The sequence below is a fragment of the Bos indicus genome, chromosome 15 (genome assembly GCF_029378745.1).
Source record: "Bos indicus isolate NIAB-ARS_2022 breed Sahiwal x Tharparkar chromosome 15, NIAB-ARS_B.indTharparkar_mat_pri_1.0, whole genome shotgun sequence".
In the NCBI taxonomy this organism is placed as follows: domain Eukaryota; kingdom Metazoa; phylum Chordata; class Mammalia; order Artiodactyla; family Bovidae; genus Bos; species Bos indicus.
Window position 1 is genome coordinate 77,273,845 of NC_091774.1, and position 25,576 is coordinate 77,299,420.

General features: G+C 40.3%; 1 protein-coding gene and 1 long non-coding RNA gene across 4 annotated transcripts in view; one reads left to right on the plus strand and one right to left on the minus strand.

The window, feature by feature from the left end:
• Positions 1-17,837, minus strand: part of CKAP5 (cytoskeleton associated protein 5) — a 105,171-nt gene extending 87,334 nt beyond the window's left edge. For 2 of the 3 annotated variants that reach the window (XM_019975167.2, XM_019975165.2), the window contains exon 1: positions 17,731-17,837. The gene's annotated coding sequence lies outside the window, so the exon portion shown is untranslated. Of the gene's footprint in view, positions 1-17,110; positions 17,133-17,730 lie in introns of those variants that run through there. The other variant, XM_070767642.1, reaches the window with a different exon arrangement.
• Positions 17,838-17,917: 80 nt separating this feature from the next.
• Positions 17,918-25,313, plus strand: LOC139187378 (uncharacterized). Its single transcript, XR_011570951.1, has 2 exons — positions 17,918-18,000; positions 22,994-25,313. It is a non-coding gene; the product is annotated as an uncharacterized lncRNA (long non-coding RNA).
• Positions 25,314-25,576: the final 263 nt, after the last annotated feature.

The window sequence follows — 25,576 nt, forward strand, 5'->3', positions numbered from 1 at the left end:
GGTAGAAAATATTTTCTCCCCAGATTCAAAAAGTAGAGATTCACACAAATCACTCAAAAAGCAAAAATGTACTTAGCAGCTACTTATGCATGGCAAAGAAAGTAAATAGTAAAAATATTCATTCAAAAAGTCAGAAATTTGAATTGTATCTCCTTCTCCTAACACTCAGTACTGAAAAGTGACTTACTAAGTCATCTAGTCACATCTATCTCAATTTGTGACACCAAATAATCAGAATCACATACAGAGCAGGCCTTCCTATAGCCTGTACTCAGGGCACCAACTGCTGAACTTTCACTATCAACCATCACTAGAATGGTATTGAAAGTAATGCATTAAAAGCCCCAGACAAGTGGCTTCACTGGAGAAGTCTACCAAACATTTAAAGAAGAATTAACACCAATCCTCCCAAATTTTCCCAAAAATTAAAGAGGATGGGACATTTTGCATCTGGTCCCATCACTTCATGGCAAATAGATGGGGAAACAGTGACAGACTTTATTTTGGGGGGTTCCAAAATCACTGCAGATGGTGACTGCAGCCATGAAATTAAAAGAAGCTTACTCCTTGGAAGGAAAGTTATGACCAACCTAGACAGCATATTCAAAAGCAGAGACATTACTTTGCCAACAAAGGTCCATCTAGTCAAGGCTATGGTTTTTCCAGTAGTCATGTATGGATGTGAGAGTTGAACTATAAAGAAAGCTGAGCACTGAAGACTTGATGCTTTTGAACTGTGGTGTTGGAGAAGACTCTTGAGAGTCCCTTGGACTGCAAGGAGATCCAACCAGTCCATTCTAAAGGAGATCAGTCCTGGGTGTTCTTTGGAAGGAATGACGCTAAAGCTGAAACTCCAGTACTTTGGCCACCTCATGTGAAGAGTTGACTCATTGGAAAAGACTCTGATGCTGGGAGGGATTGGGGGCAGGAGGAGAAGGGGACGACAGAGGATGAGATGGCTGGACGGCATCACTGACTCGATGGACGTGAGTCTCAGTGAACTCCAGGAGTTGGTGATGGACAGGGAGGCCTGGTATGCTGCGATTCATGGGGTCGCAAAGAGTCGGACACAACTGAGCGACTGAACTGAACTGAACTGAACACCTTCAATGATAAAAACACTCAAACTAGGAAAGAAACTATATAATCAAGGCCATTTAGGAAAAGCCCACAGCTAATATACTTGGGGTACTTTCCGAATGGCTCAGCAGGTAATGTGCCTGCAGGAATATGCCTGCAATACAGGATACACAGGTTTGATCCCTTGGTCAGGAAGATCCCCTGGAGAAGGAAATAGCAATCCACTCTAGTATTCTTGCCTAAAAAATCCCATGTACAAAGGAGCCTGGCAGGCTCTAGTCCAAAGGGTCACAAACAGATATGACTGGGCACACATAACATCATACTCAAGAGCGAAAAACTGAAAGCTTTCCTCTAAGAGTAGGAACAAGGCAAGGATGCTTGTGCTAACAATCCTATTCAATATAGAATTGAAAGTTAATGTTCTCTGCAGGAAAAAAAGTCTTACGCAGAGAAATTAGGCAAGATGAAGAAACGAAAGAGATCTAAGTCAAACAGGAAGAAGTAAAATCATCTGTTTGCATATGACATAATCTTATATCTAGAAAACCTTAAAAGATTCCACAAAAGAAAATTGTGAGAATGAATGAATTCAGTAAATGAATAAATTTTGTGAACAGAAATGAATTCAGTAAATGAATGAATTTTGCAAAATACAAAACCAACACACAAAAATCAGTAGTGTTTTTATATACCACCAATGAAAAACATGAAAAGAAAATTAAGAAAACAACTCCACTTAAAATAACATCAAAAAGAATAAAATACTTGGGAATACACCTAACCAAGGAGATGAGACTTGTACACTGAAAGTTATAAAACAATGCTAAAAGAAACTATAGAAGATAAAAACAAAAAGACATCCCATATCCATGGCCTGTAAGATTTAGTATTATTAAGATTCCATATATCTGAAAATAATCTATAGATTCATCATAATCAAAATTCCAACAGCATTTTTTGTAAAAATAGAAAAATTAATTTTAAATTTCATATGGAATCTCAAAGGACCCTGAATAGTAAAAACATTTTTGAAAAAAAAAAAAAAGTTGCAGTACTCCTCCTGATTCCAAAGCATATTAAAAAGCCTCAATGATCACAACAGTGTGGTAATAGCAGAAAGACAAATAGACCAATGGAACAGCATAGAGAACCCACGAATAAACCCTTGCGTATAGGGTAAAATTATCTTTATTTGACAAGACTGCCAAGACCACTCAGTTGGGAAAGGATGGTCTCTTCAACAAATAATGATGGGAAAAACCAGATAGCTACATGCAAAAGAATGAAGGTGGACCCTTATCTTATATCATACACAAAAACTAATATGAAGTCATTAAAAATCTAAATGTAAGATCTAAAACTACAAAACTCCTAGGAGAAAATATAGAGGAAAAGCTTTGTAACACTGGAATGCATAATGATACCGTAGATATGATGCCTAAAGCACAGGCAACCAAAGCAAAAAGGGCCAATGGGGATTACATCAAACTTAAAAACTTTTTGTTTATCAAAGGACAAAATAAACAGAGTAAAAAGATAACCTACAGAAGGAAAGAAAATATTTACCAATCATTTATTTGATAAGTGTTTAATATCTACAGAATATCAAGAACGCCCACAACAAAACTCCAAATAATCCAATTGCTAAGTCTCTTCAGTCATGTGACCCCATGGACTGCAGCCTACTAGGCTTCTCCGTCCAAGGGATCCTCCAGGCAAGAACAGTGGAGTGGGTTGCCATTTCCTTCTCCAATGCATGAAAGTGGAAATTGAAAGTGAAGTCACTCAGTCGTGTCCAACTCTTAGCAACCCTATGGACTGCAGTCTACCAGGCTCTTCCATCCATGGGATTTTCCAGGCAACAGTACTGGAGTGGGGTGCCATTGCCTTCTCCGATAATCCAATTAAAAATGGGCAAAAGACTTGAATAGATGTTTCTACAAAGATGAGTATTTTGCATATTTATTGAAATTCACTGGAAGGGCTGACGCTGAAGTTGCAATACTTTGGCCACCTGATGCAAAGAGCCAACTCATTAGAAAAGACTCTGATACTGGGAAAGACTGAAGGCAGAGGAGAAGTGCGGGCAGAGGATGAGATGGTTGGATGGCATCACTGACTCAAAGGACATGAATTTGAGCAAACTCAGGAAGATAATGGAGGACAGGGGAGCCTGGCATGCTTCAGTCCATGGGGTCACAAAGAGTCGGACAAGGCTTAGTGACTGAATAAGAACAACAACAAAGATGATATATCAATGGCCAATAAGCATATGAAAAGATGTTCAACATCACTAATCATCTGAGAAATGCATGTCAAAATCACAATGGGATTATCTCTTCACATCCAATAGAAGGGTTACTATCAAATAAACAAATTTTTAAAAAACAGAAATAACAAATGTTGGTAAGAATGTAGAGGAATTGGAACACTTGTATACTGTTGGTGGGCTTGTAAAATGGTGCAACAGCTACAGAAGACAGTATGGAGGGTTGCTCAAAAAAAGTAAAAATAGAGTATCGTACTATCATATGATCCAGCAGCCCCACTTTTAAGTGTATGGGTAAGTGTGGGTATACATATCTCCAGAAGAACTGAAAACTGGGGCTCAAATTTACACTCATGTTCCAAGCCGCAGAAGCAACCCAAACGTCCACTAGAGAAAGAGTGAATGGATAAGTAAAACGGGGTAAATACACACAATGGAGTATTAGCCTTAAAAAGGAAGGAAATCCTGTTACATGCCACAATATGGATGAACTTTGAGGATATCATGCTAAGTGAAACAAGTCAGCCACAAAAAGACAAATACTGTATGAGTCCACTTACAAGAGGTACTAAACTAGTAAAATTCATAGCAATAGAATCGTGGTTATCACCGGCCAGGGAAAGGGGAAAAGAAAAGTTGTTTAATGGATACAGAGTATCAGATCTGCAAGATTCAAAAGTTTTGGAGATGTGCTTCACAACAACTGAATGTAACCACTAGTTTAAAATTATGATGGTAATTTTTATGTCATATACTTTTTAAAAAATATTACAGTTTTTAAAAAGTAAGACACTCATCTGTTCAAAATGCTTTGTAGGTATTTAAAGAAAAAAAGATAAAGAAGACTGGAGAAAATATTTAAATACTCCTGTGGAGGAAATCTATTATGAAGTTTTAAAAAGAGTTTTGGAAGCTAGCATATGAAGCCTAACTCCTTTTTTGTGTGTTTAGTAAAAATATAAAAAGAGGGTCATACACATTGGTGGTAGGCTGATAATGACCCCCAAAGATATTGGGCTGTAATCCCCGAAAACTATTAATGTTGTTTCATTTAGGAAAAGGGTCTCCACAGATGTGATTAAGAATTTTGAGATGGGAAGATCATCCTGGATCATCTGAGTCAGCCTGAATGCAACCACATGTATTCTTACAAGAGGGAGACTGATGAAAAGCTGACATACTCAGAGGAGACGGTGATGTGAAGACAGAGACGAGCAAGACTGTAAGAGGCTGGAGGGATGTGACACAAGCTAAGGGACACTGACAGCCGCCAGAAGTGGAAGAGGCGAGAGCCGGGCACGCCCCAGGGCCTCTGGAGGAACACGGCCGTGCCTCAGTATCAGCCTCCAGGAAGCCTCATCCTAAATTTTTCTAAAATTCTTACTGAAAGTGTTGATTTACAATGTTGTTAGTTTCAAGCATACAGCAAAGGGATTCAATTGTGTGTGTGTATACAAAAAATAGCAAGAAGAGATAAGAAAGCCTTCTTCAGCGATCAATGCAAAGAAATAGAGGAAAACAACAGAATGGGAAAGACTAGGGATCTCTTCAAGAAAATCAGAGATACCAAAGGAACATTTCATGCAAAGATGAGGACCTAACAGAAGCAGAAAATATTAAGAAGAGATGGCAAGAATACACAGAAGAACTGTACAAAAAAGATCTTCACGACCCAGATAATAATGATGGTGTGATCACTGACCTAGAGCCAGACATCCTGGAATGTGAAGTCAAGTGGGCCTTAGAAAGCATCACTACGAACAAAGCTAGTGGAGGTGATGGAATTCCAGTTGAGCTATTCCAAATCCTGAAAGATGATGCTGTGAAAGTGCTGCACTCAATATGCCAGCAAAGTTGGAAAACTCAGCAGTGGCCACAGGACTGGGAAAGGTCAGTTTTCGTTCCAATCCCAAAGAAAGGCAATGCCAAAGAATGCTCAAACTACCGCACAATTGCACTCATCTCACATGCTAGTAAAGTAATGCTCAAAATTATCCAAGCCAGGCTTCAGCAATATGTGAACTGTGAACTTCCTGATGTTCAAGCTGGTTTTAGAAAAGGCAGAGGAACCAGAGATCAAATTGCCAACATCCGCTGAATCATCGAAAAGGCAAGAGAGTTCCAGAAAAACATCTATTTCTGCTTTATTGACTATGCCAAAGCCTTTGACTGTGTGGATCACAATAAACTGTGGAAAATTCTTCAAGAGACGGGAATACCAGACCACCTGATCTGCCTCTTAAGAAATCTGTATGCAGGTCAGGAAGCAACAGTTAGAACTGGACATGGAACAACAGACTGGTTCCAAATAGGAAAAGGAGTTCGTCAAGGCTGTCACCCTGTTTATTTAACTTCTATGCTGAGTACATCATGAGAAACGCTGGACTGGAAGAAACAAAAGCTGGAATCAAGACTGCCAGGAGAAATATCAATAACCTCAGATATGCAGATGACACCAACCTTATGGCAGAAAGTGAAGAGGAACTCAAAAGCCTTTTGATGAAAGTGAAAGTGGAGAGTGAAAAAGTTGGCTTAAAGCTCAACATTCAGAAAACGAAGATCATGGCATCCCATCCCACCACTTCATGGGAAATAGGGAAACAGTGGAAACAGTGGCAGACTATTTTTCTGGGCTCCAAAATCACTGCAGATGGTGACTGCAGCCATGAAATTAAAAGACGCTTACTCCTCGGAAGGAAAGTTATGACCAACCTAGATACCATATTCAAAAGCAGAGACATTGCTTTGCCAACAAAGGTTCGTCTAGTCAAGGCTATGGTTTTTCCTGTGGTCATGTATGGATGTGAGAGTTGGACTGTGAAGAAGGCTGAGCCCCGAAGAATTGATGCTTTTCAACTGTGGTGTTGGAGAAGACTCTTGAGAGTCCCTTGGACTACAAGGAGATCCAACCAGTCCATTCTGAAGGAGATCAGCCCTGGGATTTCTTTGGAAGGAATGATGCTAAAGCTGAAACTCCAGTACTTTGGCCACCTCATGCGAAGAGTTGACTCATTGGAAAAGACTCTGATGCTGGGAGGGATTGGGGGCAGGAGGAGAAGGGCTGGATGGCATCACTGACTCGATGGACGTGAGTCTGAGTGAACTCCAGGAGTTGGTGAGGGACAGGGAGGCCTGGTGTGCTGCGATTCATGGGGTTGCAAAGAGTCGGACACGACTGAGCGACTGATCTGATCTGATACAAAAAATATTTTTTTCCATTATAGGTTATTACAAGTATAGTTCCCTGTTGGTTATCTTTATGTATATATAGTACAGTGTATATTTTAACCCCAAACTCCTACTCACCCTAAATTTTAGACTCAACTCCAGAACTGTGAGAGAATAAATTATCATTGTTTTAAGCTGCCAAATTTGTGGTCATTTGTTTTGGTAGTCATAGAAAACTAATACATGTTTGAAAGCACATAAAAATTTTCTGGATGGATCCACAGAAAATTGTTAACAATGACTATTTTTAGAAGAATGTATATGGGACTAGCTAAAGAATTTTTACTTTTCATTTTAATACATAGACTTGTCTTTTATTTTAATGAACAAGCTTCAATATTTTCTATCAAAATGTTTTTAAAAGCTCTAAAACTTTAAAATTCCAGCCTGGCACCTTGAAGCTGAATCTGTCTATACATATCCCATAAGCCTCACTTCCTCCCCTTAGTATTTTTTGGACATCGTATCTCCCTTGAAAGAGAGATCTGAATCTTATTGCCCCAGCATCTAGCAGAGTGCTTTGTCCTCTAACACATAATTCCTAAAACAGTACAATTTCATCAAATTATAGAACTCTTAAATATACAATAAATGTGTTCTGAGTTTATAAATAAAATTTTGCATGCGGAATGTATTTAAAATGTGAAAGGAAAACATGATATAATAGAATTCTAAAGCAAACGCTTTTTTGAAGTGAAAAATTATTAAGTAATAGATTTCAAAAATTTATAAGATTTTTGTCACTGTTTTCTTAGTACCTACTAAGAATTTTGATTATGAAATCCATTAAAAGAAGGAAATTTTAATTTTAGATCATTCGTTTGGTAAAGTCATGGCAGGAGAGCAGTTGCTTGCAATGAATCTTATTGTAGAGCGCTCTAGTCAAAATTAAATTCAACCAAAACCGTCATGTTGGCTGCTGGAGTAAGATCTGAGTTCTAGCACTTGCTTTGTCACACACTAGCTGAGTCTCAGTTTTATCACCCATCATTACAGTACCATCTTCATGTGGTTCCTTATTTAATACACAGAGCATTCATTACGTGCCAGGCAGTATCCTAAGCACTTCACATACATTAACTCGTTTATTTCTCATAACTCTGAGATTGGCGTTATTATTCCATTTTACAGATGAGAAAACCGAGGCATAGAGGCTAAATAACTTGCTTCATGTGATTCAGCTAATTGTCACGGTGAACTGTTGAAGTGAAAATGAGATTTTGCCTTACATATGTTAAGAATACCTCCAAATACCTGTATTATTCCCCTGCCACATAAGTACACTCAGTATGTAGCTAAGTGCCTAATACAGAGTAGCATGAGATCATAAGATGTTACTCTGTATTAGGCACTTAGCTACATACTGAGTACAGGAAGTGAAATACAGTAGCCCAGTGGCAATGTACTATGAGGGTGTAACAGAGGCAATTAATCTAGACTGGAGGGTCAGGGAAGGTCTCCTTGAGAAAGTGATATTTAGGCTGAGAACTAAAGGAAATTAATAGTGATTAGCCAGACCTAGCCACAATGACTAGATATAACAAGAGAATGTTTCAGGGACCTGGGTGAAAGCTGACAAGAGCTAGGCAAGATAAAGAAAGAATTGCAACTTCTGTGGCCAAAACAGAAGCTGGGCAGACTAAAAAGGGTCGGATCATACAAAGCCAGGGACTTTATGCAAGGAAGTAGTACTGTGTGTTAGTTGCTCAGTCATGTCCAACTCTTTGTGACTCCTTGGACTGTAGCCCTCCAGGCTTCTCTGTCCATGGAATTCTCCAGGCAAGAAGACTAGAGTAGGTAGCCATTCCCTTCTCCAGGGGATCTTCCCGACTCCAAGGATTGAATCCAGGTCCCCTGCACTGCAAGCAGATTCTTTACCATCTGAGCCACCAGGGAAGACCCATCATGGCAAACAGCAAGCACTCAAGAAACAGTAGCTATCTTTACTATATTATTATTATAAGCATCATCTCAGAGTCATTTAGAGATCTTAGACAGACTTCAGTTCAGTTCAGTTGCTTAGTGGTGTCTGACTCTTTGCGACCCCATGGACTGCAGCACGCCAGGCCTCCCTGTCCATCACTAACTGCCTGAGCTTAATCAAACTCATGTCCATTGAGTCAGTGATGCCATCCAACCACCTCATCCTCTCATCATCCCTTTCTCCTCCCACCGTCATTCTTTCCCAGCATCAGGGTCTTTTCAAATGAGTCAGTTCTTCACATCAGTTGGCCAAAATATTGGAGTCTCAGCTTCAGATCAGTCCTTCCAATGAATATTTAGGACTGATTTCCTTTAGGATGGACTGGGTGGATCTCCTTGCAGTCCAAGGGACTCTCAAGTCTTCTCCAACACCACAGTTCAAAGGCATCAATTCTTCAGCACTCAGCTTTCTTTATAGCCCAACTCTCACATCCATACATGACTACCGGAAAAACCATAGCTTTGACTAGACAGACCTTTGTTGGCAATGTCTCTGCTTTTTAATATGCTGTCTTCAGACTTAATCAAACCTACACTTTAATCTTCTGGTTCAAGAAAGGCCTAAGTTAGCTTAGGGTTCTTGACCGAGTAAGGCAAGTCTCTGATTTAAAACAAGTCTGTTGGTTGTATAAGCAATCTATTCCTTCTTATCCTACAGAAAGCAGATTTACTGAAAGTTAAACAAGTAAAGCCTGGATAACTCAATCAGTAGAGCACCAGACTTTTGACTTCCCTGGTGGCTCATATGGTTAAAAAGAAAAAAAAAAAAAAATCTGCCTGCAATGCAGGGGATCGGGGTTTGACCCCTGGGGGAGTAGGAAGATCTCTTGAAGAAGAGAATGGCTACCCAATCCAGTATTCTTGCCTGGAAAATTCCATAGACAGATGAACTTCACCAGTCACAAAGAGTCAGACATGACTTACTAACACTTTCACCTCTCAAACAAGTAAATGTCATTTTATATTACTCAGGAGACTATCCATATTTCACTTGGAGGAATTCCCCATATTAAATGTAGGGCAAAATAAGCAGGCAGTCCTCTAAAGCATAAAAAACTGTTTTCCTTTACTGCCTAGAGGTTTCTGATATGGGATTTGATCTTTACTCACAAATGAAGAACTCATGCTAGTTCAGGACTGGGGGTTTTCATGAGGCTTTCTTTTTTTTTTAAAAGGAATGTATCACGTAAGAAAGGGCCAAAAGAAAAGTGTGGAATTACAGTATTGAAAAAGACACCTAAAACACAAGAATGAGAGACTTCATATAGCAAATGAATAAGGACATGAAATGATGAAAAACAAACATTGCAAATAAATACATAAAAGAAATAAAACAGCAAAATGAATTAGAGAATAAGATGTTCTAGATAGCCAAGTTTGCTAGAGGTTTGTCCCTGAAATACCGATTATTTTATATAACTTTTTTCCATGTAAAATAAATCTAAGAAAATACATAAGCTTCACACTCTTCTTAAACAAAATCGACTGATAATTATTTAAAATTTTCAGGATAATCCATTTGAGCAATCAATGTAGCAATACCCTCAAGATGTACTGCCAAAGAGTTATGAGGGAATCTTGTATCAAAATCAAGTGGTTCCAGTATGGCTGTTTTGAATTTTAATGTTCTGTAGCTTTCCTTCCTCAAACTTCCTGATCAAACTAACACTTCTAGTTAACTTGTAGCAGTACTATCTAATTTTAGCTCTTGATTTAAAGAAGCAAGCAAGGTGAAACTGTGCATAAAGAGCAGGATCTACTTGAAGGAAGTCAATAAAATTTAGAATGCAGAAGACTTTTTTGGTTTATTTCCTGGCAGTTAACTTTCAGATAAATAAAATGCATCTTTAAGTCTTACGATTGAAAAAAAGACAACTGATTAAACACACATTTTCAAGACATACTTGAGACTATTCCACTTTTTTCCTCATCTTCATAGAAAGAATTTTAAGCTCATTTTAATTAATAACCTCTAAGAAATATAATCAAGATGGAGAAGGAAATGGCAACCGACCCCAGTATTCTTGTCTGGAAAATCCCATGGACAGAGGAACTCGGTGGGGTACAGTCTATTGGATCACAAAGAGTCGGACACGACTAAGCAACTAAAAAACAACAAGAAGAAATATAATCAAGATATTGAAGAAGTAAGTTTCTAATCTCTTAATAAAATAAAAATCACTTTTGAAAAGACAGAGGTCACCAAGGCTTATCTGAGATCATATTTATGCCAAAAATGTCTGACCATTCCAACAAAGTCAGAATTTATACTTTGCATCTCTGAACAAAGATCATATTCCAGGAATAAGCAACTGCTGTTACCAATTAAGTGAAAATAATGTTTTCTGTGGCACTTAAAAAGAGTTATGGAAGAAAAAAGAAAGAGCTCAGTAAAAAGCATATCACAAAGAGGACATTTGTTTGGGACATGAGTTTCCTTGGAAAGTTGGAGACCTGTATGAAATCATGTTTAGCTTAATACAGACAGAAATAAATAAAACAACTATATATGTGTGCATATGCATGAGTTAGTATACAAACATACCCAGATGTTTACTGAGAGGACCTCGGAACAATGACACCAGAAATAAGCGCATCTAGATCTTGGTTTCTATCAATAAATATCACAGTCTCGTAGAAGGAACCAGGGCTGAGTCTACGGCTGGGATGGGGAAAATACTAGATCGGTCTGGAGCATCTTGCTCTCCCAGAAAAGTGCTCAGAATGAGCTAAAATAAATAACACAGAACCAGATTATAAAACAGATATTCATATTTATATAGATAACTGGTTAAATACAAAAATAAATGGGGGAGAACAGACAAATTTTTGTTACAAAATTCCAAACAATCTATGTAGATACTGTTCCACCCTCGGTAAGCAGAACTTATGCCCATCCATTTTGAGGATTGGCCAGACTCAGAGACTCACTTCCAAAGAATAGGTACAGAAAGGAAAAAATAGTAACTTTACTTCTCAACCTGGCAAACACTACCTTAACCAAGTGTTCAAGGTTGACATCATCAGTGATATCATATAGTCCCTTGATAAGAAATGATGGTGTTCTGTGACATTCTTTCCAAAAACACATAACCCTTGTCTGATAATGAGAAAAACACGGGACAAACGCGGAAGAAGAATATTCCACAAAATAACTGACTAGTACTCAAAACTGTCAAGACCGTGGAGACAAAGTAAGACTGAGAAACTGTCAAAGACCAAAGGAGACTAAGAGAGATGACAACTAAATGCAATAGGTTACCCAGGATTGGATCCTCAAACAGCAAGGCGATATGAATAGAAAACTACAGATATCCCAACAAAACCTGGAGTTCAGTTAAAAGTAATGCATCAATGTTGGTTTCTTCATTTTGACATATGTACCATGTAAGATATTAACAATAGAGGAGATTGGATAAGAGGTATACAGAGTGCTATATCTTAGCAACTTTTCTGTAAATCTAAACTTATTACAAAATAAAAAAGTTTATTTTTTAAAGGTTTTGTCAAAAAAAAAAAAAAAAAGCCCGAAAAACAAAAAACCCTATCATTTACCTTCAAAAAAGTCATGTCTTGAAAAACAAAATTTTTAAAAAGTGAGATACCTCAGACCTACTAGAATGGCTAAAATTTTTTAAAAAACTGATGAAACTAAATGCTGACATGGATGTCAAGCAAAAAGAACTCCCGTTCATTGCTAGTGGAAACGCAAGATGGTATAGCCACTTTTGAAAAGTTTGGCAGTTTCTTACAAAGCTAAACATTGTCTTACCAAGCTAAACACTGTCTTACCCTATGGCCCAGCAATCACATTCGTAGGTATTTACACAGGAGAACTAAAAGTTTATATGCCACACACAAATATTTATAGCAGCTTTGTTCATAATTGTCAAAAACTAGAAGTGACCTAAATATCCTTCAATAGGTGAATGGATAAACTGTGGTACACACACAATGAAATCTTATTCAGTAATAAAAAGAAATGAACTACCAAGCCAAGAAAAAACATGGGAGAACCTTAAATAGATACTCCTAAGTGAAAGAAGCCAGTCTGAAAAGGTTACGTAGTGTATGATTCCAATTATATTACATTCTGGAAGAGTCAAAACTATGGAGACAATGAAGAGATCAACGCTGCCAGAGGGTGGGGGAGGGAGAAAGGATGAATAGGTGAATTAGAAGAGATTTTTAGGGCAATGAAACTATTCTCTACGATAGTATAATGGTGGATAAATAACATTATAAATGTCAAAACTTACAGAAGTTTACAACATAAAGAGTAAACTTTAATGCATGCTAATTTTAGAAAGTCATTTGGGAGACTGAGGAATCCCATAAAATGTGTGAAACCATCTCACTGAAGTGGGTGGGGAAAAAGAACTGACTTAAGCAACTTTGGAAATGAATGGACTTTAACACTGAAGGCAAAAGAAACTGGACGTAAGCACTGTATTAGTGTTGTTTAATCACTGAGTCATGTCCGACTCTTTTGCGACCCCATGGGCTGTAGCCTGTCAGGCTCCTCTGTCCATGGGATTTCCCAGACAAGAATACAGGGGTGGGCGGCCATCTCCTTCCCCAGGGGATATTCCCAACCTACCCACCTCTCCTGCTTGGCAGGCAGATTCTTTACCACTGAGCCACCTGGGAAGCCCTGTACTTTTAGTTAATAGTTATTTTTTATGGGAGTATGGATTAAAAATTCAGATACTGCTACACATATCTACTGGAGCTGAATAGAACTCCTGTTTAATTTGGTATAGAAACAGATAGCAACATATAGGAATATCTATAGATGTCTATACACACCAGTTAGTATATATACCTATTAGTTCTGTTAGTTGAGAGTGCCTAAAAGAAATGACACCCAAGTAGCAATGAGAACACTTACTGCCCAGATCTTGGTTTTTATTACCATTCTCCAATAAAAGGTCCCAGGATATCCGGGAGAAATGACTAATTCTAGCACTGTGACAAGAAATATACAAGATGAGCTTACTGCATCTTGTAGTGTTCAGGTTCAGGTTCAGTCGCTCAGTCGTATCTGACCCTTTGCGACCCCATGAATCGCAGCACACCAGGCCTCCCTGTCCATCACCAACTCTCGGAGTTCACTGAGACTCACGTCCATCGAGTTAGTGATGCCATCCAGCCATCTCATCCTCTGGCGTCCCCTTCTCCTCCTGCCCCCAATCCCTCCCAGCATCAGAGTCTTTTCCAATGAGTCAACTCTTCGCATGAGGTGGCCAAAGTACTGGAGTTTCAGCTTTAGCATCATTCCTTCCAAAGAAATCCCAGGGCTGATCTCCTTCAGAATGGACTGGTTGGATCTCCTTGCAGTCCAAGGGACTCTCAAGAGTCTTCTCCAACACCACGGCTCAAAAGCATCAATTCTACGGCGCTCAGCTCTCTTCACAGTCCAACTCTTGCATCTATAAATGACGACTGGAAAAACCATAGCCTTGACTAGACGGACCTTTGTTGGCAGAGTAATGTCTCTGCTTTTCAACATGCTATCTAGGTTGTAGTGTTGGGAACTGCTAAAAAAAATAATTAAAACACACATACACACACACACACACACAGATGTGGGAATGTTAAAGGGAACAAGAGCCAACTGAGAGAATACTCAATGGATAAAGCTGGAACAATTCGAGCAACAAAGTAAAGCAGTACTGGAATATAACTCAAAGTATAAAATACCCTTCAGTTTATACTGATATAAATCCTTGACTAAACTAATAAATGGGGAAAGAGGGACAAATTTTCCACGCAGAAGAAATTCAAATAAATTATCTAGCTATGCCGCCCCAAGGACAGGGAGCACAATCCCTCACTTCCTAAGTGGGCTGTACTTCCTTCCGAAGACCACAGTACAGAAAGAGGAAAAGAGTTAACTCTGTAGTGGAGAAACCAGACAAACACTACTTCAGCCAGATGATAAAAGTCAATACCAACTGTCATAAATCATGTTGATAGTACCCTTTATATGATGGGATTAAAATGGCATTCTCTCTGTGATCTTCCTACCCAAAACACATAACCCCAGTCTAATTATAAGAAAAACATCAGATAAATTGCAACACATGAACATTCTACTAAACAATACCCCTAAAAACTTCTACATATTTTAAAGTTTTTAAAAACTAGGGGGAAACAGCGAGGTGGGGAAGCCAGATCTATCTTCTCTCTCAGTCAACACAAACATAAAACTATCATTTTTCCATGATTCTTAGTTGAAGACTTTCCAAATTAGTCTGCTAAGATATTGCTATATCCAAAGACACAGAAACACTGGTTAGTTGTACAGTTTATTACATGGAGAAAACTACTCCAGTTTTGGCCAACAAACATTTTCTGGCCACCTTATTTGTCCTAAGCACCGCTTGAAGCATTGAAATAACCTCACAGATTAAAAAAAAAAAAAAAAAAAAAGCTCCTGTGCCCTGCTTTCATTTCTGTGAGGAAATCAGACAATATACAAGCAAACAATAAATGACCTATCATATAGCAATAAATGGTATACAGTTTAAAAAACAAAGTGAGGTAAATATGACCAAGAGGGCTACATTAATTGGAGCTTGGAAAATGCCTCTTTAAGGAGATGACATTTGAGTTGAGACCTGAGTGATGCCTATACACAAAGACAAGCTTGAGGCAGGGTAGAGCAGGTGGGAAGTTCCAGGCAGAGAGAACACACACAAAGGCCAAAAAGAGTAACTTTTAAGCATTCGAGATAAATCAAGTGGGCAAGGCAACCGCCCTGATAGAAACAAGGTAAGCAACATATCCTGAACTCTACAGGTACAAATATGCATTTAACATTAATTGAAATAAGGTTAAAAAAAATTCAAACCTCCAACACTGATCACCAGGAATTCATCAATCATTAGATCCACGTCTAAACTCTACGCCCCCATTTAGTGCTATCTCCCACTGTCACAACTGTCCATCTTTCATATGGTAAATATGCCATTTTGAACTGTTCTTCCACCTTCCCTCTAAAACCCACCATGCCTGTGGTTCACATTTTCTTATGTCTCTGATAGAAGTATTTAAGAAAAAAAGGCAAGAGGGAGAGTCTACCCAGAAAATGATCCCAAATTCTCCCTAACAGATCTCATTACGTCACACAGTACAACCAGAAGTTATGTGCAACGGCACTGAACAGACTAACTTGGGTTCAAATTGAGGTGCCATCAGTTGTATGATTGTGAGCAAGCTGCATAAGCTTTCAAGACTCAGTTTCCTCATCTGTAAAAGGTTGTGAGAATTAAAAAAGATAAAACGTGGCACCCAGTAGAATATTCAATAAATGTTAACTACTGCTGGGAGAAGTAGCTGAGCATTTACTTTGTTCAAGGACTAGAGCTGGCCAGAGGGATTATAGAAATGACAATTTGCTACAGCAAACTGTTTGAGAGATAAAACTGTCAAACTCCCTTAGGTCAGGGGCTTTGTCTTTTTCTGGTTCACCAGTGTATTCCCAGAATCTAGAACAATGTTTAACACACGGTAGGCATCAATATTTGTTGAATGAATGAATGAGACTCCATTAAGACAAAGGAGCATAAAGGAACTTGACTTTGCTCCAACATAAAGAAAAGTTTTCCTTCCCCATCAAGATTTTAAACAATAACCTAAGGCACTGTTAAATACATTTATTATTTTTCATTGGTTTCCCAAAACCTAAGACAGTGTTCATAATATTAGGGTACTCAAATTTATTGCCGTTAAAACTCTGCTGTTAAAATTAAGCTGTTGATCAAAAATTTTAAAGTAATAAATTATACAGTTTATTGTTAAGGAATATTTTTGCTTGCTGTTGCCTGAGTGAACAAACTTTAAAAACTTGTGTAAATTTTTTTCTCATGGGTTTACCCATTATGTTTATGTTGGCAAATATATATTGATTTCACCTTTCTTTATGTCATTTTATAAAAACATTACAGTTTATCCAGTCATTTAAGAAAAATCCAAATCTTTTACAATTTCTTAAGTTTCAAAGATTGTTACCTTCATTATCAGCTCTTTAGGTCAAAGAAGGACTTTTCAGGGTGATAAAAATGGAGAAAGGAGGAGTTCACCTCTCTCAAAATGAGTTTTCAGTTACTATAATTATGCATAAAATAAGACAGGGAGCATTTCTGGGCCAACACTTGAAGCCTTGAGTCCCATAAGAATTAAACTGGAGCCATGCATAAATTTGGGGCAAGTTCTGCAAAAACCTCTTCTTCCTCTATTTTCGCTGAATGAAAAACTCATTGCTCAGATTCATCAACACGAGTGTATTTTCTAACACATAATAGCCGCTCTGGCCACACGATTTTCACCATTTTCTATTCCAGAAACAAAAATGGACGCGTTTAAATCCGGCCTGACAATTACCACAATGGCAGGGTCGCTATCTCGACAGCCACAGTGGTTAAGAGCTTAACAAGTAAGAATCTAGTTTACCGAGATCTCACGTTAAAGTAGCAAGGCCTGATTAACCTACACTGCTGGCTATTGTACGGGTACCCCAAAGCTTCAAAGCTGGAAATATACCTGAACTCTACTGACACCTTCTGAGAGAGAAAGCCAGGCGGAAGGGCGGAGCGATGAGATCCGAATCGTTTTAAATCGCAGCAAGCCGGCGGGGCCGCAGGTGCGCGGGCCGGGCACAGGTGCGCGGGCAGGCCCGGGGACCACTGTCCTTGTCACGCTCTGAGGCGACCAGGGCCCTTCACAATCACCACAGCCCACGGAGGTTCTCTCTCATTCATTCATTTGACAATTACGCGAGGGGCGCCGTAGCAGGGCCGGCTCGTAGGCTCCCCTGCCCCAGCACCCGAACACCCTGAGCCGCCAGACGCGGCCCTGCGCCGCACGCATCCCTCGGGCGCGGCAGCCCGTACCCCGCCGCGCCGCGCCGCGCCCCGGTCACCCGGATCCCGGCTCCGGCCTCAGCCGCACCCGAGCGCCCACGCCCCCCCGCCCTCCCTGCCGCCCGTCCCCCGGCCTCCGCCCCGCTCCGCCGCCTCAGACCCGCCGGGTTTGTGGGGCGAGGAAGGCGCGCGTCCGCGGAAGACCCCCGCACCCCGCGCCCTGGGTGAGGGGCGCTCCGCGCGCGCGACTCGTGAACCTGAGGGGCCTAGGCGGGTGGGTCGGGCCCACAGTCCACTCACCTCCGCCGGGCCAGAACCGAGAGGTTGCTCTAAGCCGTTTGAAACCGCTTGGGCCGCCGCACACCCCGCAGTGTCCTCGTTGTTTATTGGTCCTGGGCGGACCGCCCATTGTCCTTCCATTGGTCCGTTTGAAAGAATTGTGGGCACGCGCCGCCCGCAGCCTTAAAGGGGCCGTGCGCAGCCGTGTTTCCCTTGGAGCCTGACTCTGCTTGGTCCTGTGGGGAGGTCACGGGGCGAGAAGCGAAAGATTGAGACTGTCCTGGAAGAAAGGTGTGTGAAGAGCTAGCTGTGCCTCCTGGGTGGTCAGCAGGTTTGCTTTACTTAATTGCAGGTATTTAAACTCCTGTCAGCCAGTCAGTTCAGTCGTTCAGTCTTGTCCGACTTTTTGCGACAACATGCCAGGCCTCCCTGTCCATCACCAATACCTGGAGCTTGTTCAAACTCAAATCCATCGGGTCGGTGATTCCATCCAACCATCTCATCCTCTGTCGTCCCCTTCTCCTCCTGCCTTCAATCTGTCCCCAGCATCAGGGTCTTTAACAATGAATCAGTTCTTCGCATCAAGTGGACAAAGTATTGGAGATGCAGACAACACCTGGCAATTCTTTTTCCGAGTCATTTTATTCACAAATATTTATGTGCAGCAGAGTGAGTGCGGGAAACCAGAAAGGCAACTAACATACAGTGGAAGGAGAATGAATGGAGCCAGGACGATGGATCCTGGTCTTGGACCTGCTCTGAGTAAAGCACTTTTCTCAGTAAATCATGTGGAACTTAGTTTCCTTATCAGTGAACCGGGATAATGATGTTTCCCTGATAAATTTAGTGTGTTGAATTAATATAACTAATTGAGTGTCTAGAAACAGCCTTTGAACAGTAATGCATTCTTTAAAGACTTAATACTCTGGTTATTTGTAAAAATGAGAGACTTGGTTAATATGGTTCCTGAAATTCTTGTTTTGTCTCTACAGTCAATGTTTCTATGAATAAGACCTGATCCTAAAGGAATTTGCAAACTACAGTTGTCAGAGGAATAAAACGTATAGAACCAGTCACTAAAATTCAAGCAATATGAGAACAATATAAAAGAAAAGCTGTAGATGTTTAGGGGAAGGGAGAAAATAGATGGAGAAAGATCTGTGAAGGGGATGTATTTTTAATCTGAGATTTAAACTGTATGTAGGCAAGAGGGTAAGAAATGGAGAAGGGATGAGTGAAAGTAATAAAACAATAGTTTTTGTTTTAATCTATCAAATTGGCAAAGATGAGAAAGTTTAACAACTTTTGGTTAGCTAAGAGTTAGAGAAATATACATTCAAAGTCACTTGTCAGTAAAAGTATAACTGGTACAAACTTTTAGGAGGCCAATTTAACAGTTATTAAAATGTAAAATGTATATAATCTCTGGCCAAATAATGCTACTGATGGGAATTTGTCATACAGATTTATGAATGTATGTAAAGAAAAATGTACAAATACATTCACTACACACTGATTTAGAAAACAAACACATCAACAAAAAAAACGCCTAAAAATTACATGTTCATTTATAGGGAACTTATATAAATAATGGTAAATCCATTCAACAGAATACTATGCAACTGTTAAAAAGAATATGGTTAATCTATATGCGCCAGTTAGAAAAATGCACAAATTTTATTTAATTGTAAAAAAGGGAAGTTGCAGAAAAGCATACATATGGACTGATTTGGGAGTTTCCCCAGTGGCTCAGTGGTAAAGAATCTGCCTGCAATGCAGAAGCCACAGGAGACACAGGTTCGATCCCTTGGTTGAAAAGATACCCCGGAGAAGGGCATGGCAATGCAGTCCAGTATTCTTGCTTGGAGAATCCCATGGACAGAGGAGCCTGACAGGCTATAGTCCCTCGGGTTGCGAAATAGTCAGACGTGACTGAAGTGACTTGGCACATGGAATAATTTTATTATATATGGTTATAATTGTATGTGTATATGTGTGTCTGCCTGGAAATGATTAGAACAATACTGGAATTTCAAAAAACTTAAGGGGATTGGGACTCATTAGGGAGGGAAATGAATTTTTTACCACTGACATGTTAAAAAAATTTTTTTTAATAGAAGGAGAAGGGAGAATGTCTAGTAGTGGGAAAAGTATGGGCACAGAGACAAGAAAGTACATTTTATATTAGGGGTTGAACCTGTGGGCTGATTTTAGAAGTGGGTTCATATTAGGAAGTTAGTGGGACACAAGAGTAACTGAGAAAGGAACACTTTTTGGAGGGTCTTGAATATTAGGGTAAGGAATTTGTACTTTATTAAAGTAGGCAGTGAAGAGCTACTGAAGATTTCTGAGCAAGGGAGTGACAAAATCAGAATTGCACTTTGGAAAACTAACTAGCTTGATTGTCTAATTCTAAAATGGTTAGAGTTGAGAGCCCAGTTACGAGTCTGATATGAGCAATGGAAATGATGAGAAAAGATCCAAGAAAGGGGGAAAGTTTTGGCAACAGACTAAGTTAGGAATAAAGGTGAGGGTGGGACCCATTTAGAGAGATGAGTCAGTGTGGCCAGGATTGGAGCCTAGGGAATGGGAGGCAATGGTTGCCCAAATGGAAGTAGAAAGTCAGGAGAAGCCAGTCTCAAAGGTTAGACAAGATGTTTTGTTTCAGACCTGTTTACTTTTACATAGCAATGAGACATGCAAACAGAATCGAGTAAGTAGGCCTAGGGAGTCCAGGACGAGAGTTGTGAGAAGAGACTGGACTCAAGTGATACAGATTTAAGAATCACCTCCATGGAGTGAAAAGATGAAATTGTGGATGAGACCACAGAGTGAGAGAGTGGCCAGAATGAAACGATGAGCGATGCGGACAGATCCACAGGCAGAGGGGGCGGGGAGGAGCCGATCTGAGCAAAATGTCACCCTAATCTTTGAGAAACAGGCTAGCAGTATAGAGAAATAGTCTTCTTTAATCATTGATCATTGACATGTTTACTTTATTTAAATATTATCAGAAATAAATTGAAGATTACATGTAAGGAGAGAGTGATGGTAACCTGGAATTTGGTGAATTAACAATGTGCAGAGTCTAGATCCCAGAGATTTAGACTTTAGAACAAGATGGCAAAATCCCTTTTTGTCTTACTTGGTTTAGGTGCAACCCCACTAGAAGGTGGGCATTAAATGTCTGATTTATTCATTCATTCAGCAAATATTTTTTGAGCACCTAGTATGTGCAGGGACTGTTCTAGGCATTTGAGATTATCCATAAATAAAATATACCCCCCCAAAAAAAACCCTCCTCTTATGGTGTTCACATTATAATGAGGAAACATAAACAATCAACACTTAAGAAATTGTGTAGTATGTTATTGACAATATGTGCAATGGGAAAATAGAAAAGAATGAAACAAGGTAGAAGGAACTGGAAGTGCAGTTGGAAAGACTATAATTTATGAAGGGTGGTCAGAGTTTCATTGAGATCACATTTGAGCAAACGCTTGAAAAAGGCAAAGCAGTTCGCCATGAGTATATCTAGAGGAAGAAAGTGCTAGCCAGAGGGAACAGCTATGCAAAGACCCTAAGTTGGGTGCATACCTGGCAGGTTTGAGAAAGAGCAGAGTATTTGGCAACAGGAAGGTAGTAGCAGCTGCGGTTCTACTGATAATAGAGAGAAGGGAATGGCAGATTCTGTAGAGCCTTGTAGAAACCTAATACAGTACTTTGCCCATAGTAGATGCTCAGTGTTTAGCAAGTCCAGAATTATCATCAAATGGCATTTATTTATGTATTTATTAGACTTATGTGCACCTACTTCATTCCTGGGATCTCTCAATAGTTCTACACATGGAAGTTAATAATGAAACCCTTGTGAACATTAGATATCTAAGTGAAGACTGTATTATTGCAACCGGAAGCAGGAAACAAATGCCAAACATGGTGGCTGCTGAGTAATTGTGCGGAGCATTTCTGGAAAGTCTGCAAGGGTTAGGACAGTGCTCATTCCATCACAATCACAAGCCATTTTGGTGGAAACATCCCTACCATGGGACATGGATCCATCCAGCCTAAAAGGAGCAGCTTCAGTGATTAACTTCAGCTCTCAGTCCAGGTACTCCCTGCATTATTCCCTGGAGACAGCAGTGGCGACATTAACACAGATCTTATATGGCTGTGGGTTTTAATGCCTTGACTGGCCTCCAAGACAGCAAAGCCTCTCCCAACTTGCACTTGGTTGCATTTAATAGGTGCTGGTTGAATGAAGGGATGAACAGCTTTTTTTTTCTCTTATAGTTCATTTCTCCTTAGGCCCCAAAATGCAGGCTGTCCAAGAACTTTGACCACAGAAGCATCAGCTCCACCAAAGAGGAAGTATGCAGAAAGGAGAGATTATGGACTTCTCTAGCAGTCTGTCAGCAGGCTTTTAAGGGCTGAAGGAAAAACCACTGAGAAGGGCAGGATAAGTGAAAGTTCTTGGCTCTTTGTGTCTTGTAAAATGAAATAAGCAGATTGGATAGCCTTGGGGCTAACTTCAGCCTTGGGTTTAAATGCAGACCCTTAATTAGGCTGTCTGGATCTGTTTTAACATCACATCAGGGTGTCTAAAGTTGTGACGTGGAGCCTTGACAGGAAATAAAATTCTGTCCCCTATGCAGAGCTCTACTTAGCCTCTGTCACCTGGTTAATGGGAGAATGATCTGGAGAGGAAAAAAGTGGGTGAGTGAGGGAATATTTCAAAACAAAGGCTGCCTGAAATATCCCCCAGCACATATCCTACTAGCTGGATCAGTTGAGTCATCTTCAAATATGAAGAAAAGATATGGACTGTTTCTTAGCCACAAAAAGGGTTCAACCACATTTCTTTTATCATCATATCCATTAGTAGAAATGACTAAAGGTACCCTTGAATGTCTGGAGAAGGCAATGGCACCCCACTCCAGTACTCTTGCCTGGAAAATCCCATGGATGGAGGAGCCTAGTAGGCTGCAGTCCAGGGGGTCGCTAAGAGTCAGACATGACTGAGCGAGTTCACTTTCACTTTTCACTTTCATGCATTGGAGAGGAAATGGCAGCCCACTCCAGTGTTCTTGCCTGGAGAATCCCAGGGACGGGGGAGCCTGGTGTGCTGCCGTCTATGGGGTCGCACAGAGTTGGACACGACTGAAGTGACTTAGCAGCACCCTTGAATGTCAGTGCATTATGCTTAGAACCTCCTATACCCTCAGCTCTTGTAGATGCTCTTTCCTGGCTCCTAGGCACCACTGACTGTTTTCTTCTGGCCTAGGTTTGATGAAAGCTTCAGTTCATGCCTTGGAGACCTTTTATGGTTTACAGAGATCTGTTCATCTTATTCTGCTTTATTGACTCTGCCAAAGCCTTGACTGTGTGGATCACAATAAACTGTGGAAAATTCTGAAAGAGATGGGAATACCAGACCACCTGACCTGTCTCTTGAGAAACCTGTATGCAGCTCAGGAAGCAACAATTAAAACTGGACATGGAACAACAGACTGGTTCCAAATAGGAAAAGGAGTATGTCAAGGATGTATATCGTCACCGTGCTTACTTATATGCAGAGTACATCATGAGAAACGCTGGGCTGGAAGAAGCACAAGCTGGAATCAAGATTGCCGGGAGAAATGTCAATAACCTTAGATATGCAGATGACACCACCCTTATGGCAGAAAGTGAAGAACTAAAGAGCCTCTTGATGAAAGTGGAAGAGGAGAGTGAAAAAGTTGGCTTAAAGCTCAACATTCAGAAAACGAAGATCATGGTATCCGGTCCCATCACTTCATGGCAAATAGATGGGGAAACAGTGGAAACAGTGACAGACTTTATTTTGGGGGGCTCCAAAATCACTGCAGATGGTGACTGCAGCCATGAAATTAAAAGACGCTTACTCCTTGGAAGGAAAGTTATGACCAACCTAGACAGCATATTCAAAAGCAGAGACATTACTTTGCCAACAAAGGTCCATCTAGTCAAGGCTATAGTTTTTCCAATAGTCATGTATGGATGTGAGAGTTGGACTATAAAGAAAGCTGAGCACTGAAGAATTGATGCTTTTCAACTGTGGTGTTGGAGAAGGCTCTTGAGAGTCCCTTGAACTGCAAGGAGATCCAACCAGTCCATCCTAAAGGAGATCAGTCCTGGGTGTTCATTGGAAGGACTGATGTTGAAGCTGAAACTCCAATACTTTAGCCACCTCATGCGAAGAGCTGACTCATTTGAAACGACCCTGATGCTGGGAAAGATTGAGGGCAGGAGGAGAAGGGGACGACAGAGGATGAGATGGCTGGATGACATCACCGACTCAATGGACATGAGTTTGGGTAAATTCCGGGAGTTGGTGATGGACAGGGAGGCCTGGTGTGCTGCGGTTCATGGGGTCACAAAGAGTCGGATACGACTGAGCAACTGAACTGAACTGATTCATCTTAGGTTGCACAGTTTGCTCAAATAATATAGAAAGAAAGGCAGTGACTGTATTTTGAACATAACTATTAGTAGTTTGCAAAAATGTGTCCAGTTTGTTAGAATTTGACTCATTATCTCCCTACTTAGCAGTTCTAAATTTTATATCCAGAAAACCAGACAAGGAATTCTCAAGTCTTGTTTCATCCCTAAGATTTCCTGGAAGGAACATAAATACAAGTCTCGGGCCAGAAAGGACCTCAGCAATCACCTGGTTCAACCTTTTCATTTTACTGATGAGGAAGCTAAGAGTGAGCATACATGAAAATAGGGTGCTAGTCCCTGACGCTGTTACAGAATTCTCACTTGCCACTCGTCAAATTCTTGTCAAGAACTGGGCCATCAGGCCAACACTGTTCTCCTCTGCCACCTCCTGCTGAGACAGCAGGACAATCACAGGTTAGCAAAATGCATCCACCAAATTTTCTTCTTCCAGAAACACTTCCAGTTTTCCAGGCAAATGGTGTGTGTTCAATGCATTCATTTTTTTCTCCCTATTTGAAAGGTTCTTCCTGGCTCTAGTGGTCACCGTTCATAGCCTTGGCCTGTAATTCTGAGGCTCTGGAAGGGGGCACTTACTACAGGTATATAGGCTTGTGCATTAGACTGGATTTCATTTCTTCAAATGTCCTCCTTTCCTGTCTGTCCAAAACAGAATGGTGGATGGTTGTCCTTGAGCTATTCTACTTGTTTTTGTTCTAGCACACCAATCCCTCAGTAGAGTTAGAAGAAATACACATGACAGTTTATACTCAGATCTCATCACTTATATACAAAAAGATTCAGTCCTTCTTGCTTCCTTTTTCTTCTTTGAGGGGTGGGGTGGTGTTGGTGGACTCTGACCTCTGTGATAGTCTTTTTTGGTAACGCTTGGGCAGTGTCCAGCCCCTCGCAGATGAATGAATGAATGAATGAATGGGAACAATATTCTAGAAATGGCTTGTGGCTTAGAAAATCAACTGTTGATCCCTGACATCAAATTGTGTATCTGACATTAAGACTTGCATGATTCCCAATCTTCATTGAAAGGTATTATGTCCAGAGGCTGAAATGGGATCCCCAATGCCTTGTTCTAGCCTTGAGATGTAATGGATGGGCTATGAATAGACAGGTTCTTAAAAACAAAAGGAATTGTAGTTCATTTGACCCATTCTCAGAGTAACTGTGAAACACAACTAAGATCAAACAGAGCTAGTGGTAGACCTGGGACCAGAATCAACCCTTCTTGTCCCCATCCCCGTGCTTTTCTTTTAAGACATCAGTCTTCAGTGACCATCCCTGCAAGGCAAAGTCAAGTTCTGTGACACCAAAGTCCTCATAGACCTAGAACAGAAATAGAATGTATGTCATGGCCGTACATGCCATGACGCTTCCTTTTGGTGCCCAAAGA